Source organism: Ictalurus furcatus, chromosome 20 (assembly GCF_023375685.1).
Source record: "Ictalurus furcatus strain D&B chromosome 20, Billie_1.0, whole genome shotgun sequence".
Lineage (NCBI taxonomy): Eukaryota > Metazoa > Chordata > Actinopteri > Siluriformes > Ictaluridae > Ictalurus > Ictalurus furcatus.
Window position 1 is genome coordinate 222,501 of NC_071274.1, and position 2,500 is coordinate 225,000.

The 2,500-nt window shown below is 42.7% G+C and overlaps 2 protein-coding genes across 4 annotated transcripts in view; both read left to right on the forward strand.

Annotated features, from left to right (window-relative positions):
* The window catches only part of dop1a (DOP1 leucine zipper like protein A), a 30,542-nt gene extending 29,828 nt beyond the window's left edge, over positions 1–714 (forward strand). For all 3 annotated transcript variants that reach the window (XM_053651955.1, XM_053651956.1, XM_053651957.1), the window contains one exon: positions 1–714. This exon is cut by the window's left edge and continues 405 nt beyond it. The gene's annotated coding sequence lies outside the window, so the exon portion shown is untranslated.
* A 1,770-nt stretch (positions 715–2,484) lies between these two features.
* Positions 2,485–2,500, forward strand: part of snap91a (synaptosome associated protein 91a) — a 28,211-nt gene continuing 28,195 nt past the window's right edge. Inside the window, exon 1 of the mRNA XM_053652293.1 lies at positions 2,485–2,500. This exon is cut by the window's right edge and continues 40 nt beyond it. The gene's annotated coding sequence lies outside the window, so the exon portion shown is untranslated.

Consider the following 2,500-nt stretch of genomic DNA (forward strand, 5'->3'; position numbering starts at 1 on the left):
AGAAAAGTTTGTATAGTGTTTTTTTTTTCTATTTATAATTAATGTTTTTTCCAAAGCCTTTATTATTTAATTTAAAGCCTTTTATCTGTAGAGGGTGGCCGTGATTGCACTCGTTACTTTAAACCCTCTGAATAATGTGAAGATTCTTTGTCATTCCATGTTGTGGTGAAAATAAAGAGACGTATCGTTAAAAAAGTATTCAGAAAAACATGGCATTTAAAATCATGTTAAAAAATAACAGCTCGTAGCAAAGCTCAGGCTAAATCAGGATTATTTAACAAACCGGATGTGCACTAATGATTTATTTCACTTCTCCACACATCTCCAGATCATCTTTAACTCCGGCTGTGTCTCGGATCACGCGCGTCTGTACTACACGCTATTTAAGACGGGTTTGCGCTCTAGAACAGATGGAGTTCAGTATTAATGGGCAGATGATGGGTATGTAGTAATCAGACAGAACCACAGCTGTTCCTGAGCTGTAGATTAAACCACACCTAGCCTGTTAGCAATCACCGAGGGTTCAGTTAGCATCAGCTCTGTCCTTTATTTATCCTACTACATTAGTACTCTACACCTCACACGTGTTTAGTCAGAGATTGTGATTTGAGACACAGCTGATTAAATGCGATGCTGCCTGCATGGCCTTCAGACTGAGCGACGCTGCTGTTAAACACTACTGACCTGCTGAAATAAACCAGGACTTTGATTATTCATGTGCTGCATTTAGTCTTTTTTTGACCTTCAGATACGCTGCAAAAGATTTACACCGTTTTTCAGATTGAAATCGAAGTATTCCCAGTATTCCCAGTCTCAGTATTTTGACTGGACGCTCCACTCCGATCGGACACTCCATGCAGATCGGACATTCCACTTCTGCTCATGTTTTAATAAATGTATGCGTCATTATTAATGTGTTAGATAAATAAGTAAAGATTTAGTCTTTCTCCTCGAAGCAGGGGTCTATAGGCAGGGGATCGGTTCGAGACGGAGTCGAATCAACTACCACACGTCTCGCTCACTTCATTTAATCAGAAGCTAATGGAAAGCTGAAGAACATCGAGCCGTTTAGATCAGACTGCAGTACAGACCGATCTGCTGAGTGTTAAACATCTCCCCGTCCAATCTCCAACCAAAATACTGCTCCAGACATGTAATGAGTCTGAAAGCATGATATTAATCAGGTACCAGGACTCCACACACACTCTCACACACACACACACACACGCACACACACACACACACACACACACACACAGAGAGAGAGGGAAAACCTGGAACCTGTGAGGATTCTTCAGACGTCCCTCTGGGAGAACCCTTTAGAGTTCTGTATGGAGCTCTACAGCAGAGTGGATAAGAACCTTTCATTATCCAATAAACCCTTTAAGAACATTTTTAACATTTAAAATGTTCAGCTTTATATCTGATATAAATGTTTATACCCCGCCTTGTGCCCGGTGCTTCCTGGGATTGGCTCCAGGTTCCCCGCGACCCTGAAAAGGAGTAAGCGGTTGAGGATGGATGGATGGATGAATCTTTATATTAATAAAGAAATAGGAACATGAAGAATGTTTATATTTAAAAGGTATAAATCTATAAGTATTCATTTTTTATGATCATTAATAAAAATAATAAATAATATATATATATATACAGATATTTAATAATATATTATGGTGTAATGAACTGAAACGCATTAAATGAAATCATTTCTGTGTAAATCACTGAAGATCCCCTCAGGGTGAGGGCGGAGCCACACCCGGAAGCCAACAAGGACACTTACAACGGAGAAAAGAATGAAAATACGGCCAGGAATCAGTCCACTGGATGTTTTAATTGGTGTTATTTTATTTTATTTTATTTTATTTTATGACGGATTAAATATCCTATATTAGTGGGAAACAGTTTCTGACCACGCCCTACTGGGCTGTGATTGGCTAGGAAATGATGATTGACTTGTTTCAGGGATAAAGGCGGATTTCACACCTGCGGGTTTTGCGGATGTTGATGATGCTGAATTGCGCTGAAACGTCAGCGCGCTGATGACGTATTACCGACTCGCGCGAGGGGCGGAGCGAGACCCGGGAATAAAAAAACCCACCGATTAGTGTCGGGGCTCGGGGTGTGAATCAGTGCGGCGGTGCGGCGACGCTTCCGGGAGCAGAGACACCGGACGGACATGAGGAGCACGAGGCGCGGAGTGTGACGCTTTAACACCGGGAATTTATTCTCAATCTTCTTATTGTTCTTATTATTAACGGGATTGGGTTGAGCGCGAGGAGCAGAGGGAGGAGGAGGAGGAGGAGGAGGAAGGACAGAGCATCCATCACCTGCGGGCAAACCGTCGATGTGATATTAAACACCGTGTGTGTGAGCAGTTACACACACACACACACACACACACACGCTCCGGTTCTGATGAGTCGCAGTTATCTCGGTGTAACTCGGTATCACAGCCGGTTCCGTTAGTACCGGGAGTGTGGACGGGAAACAGCGCCGC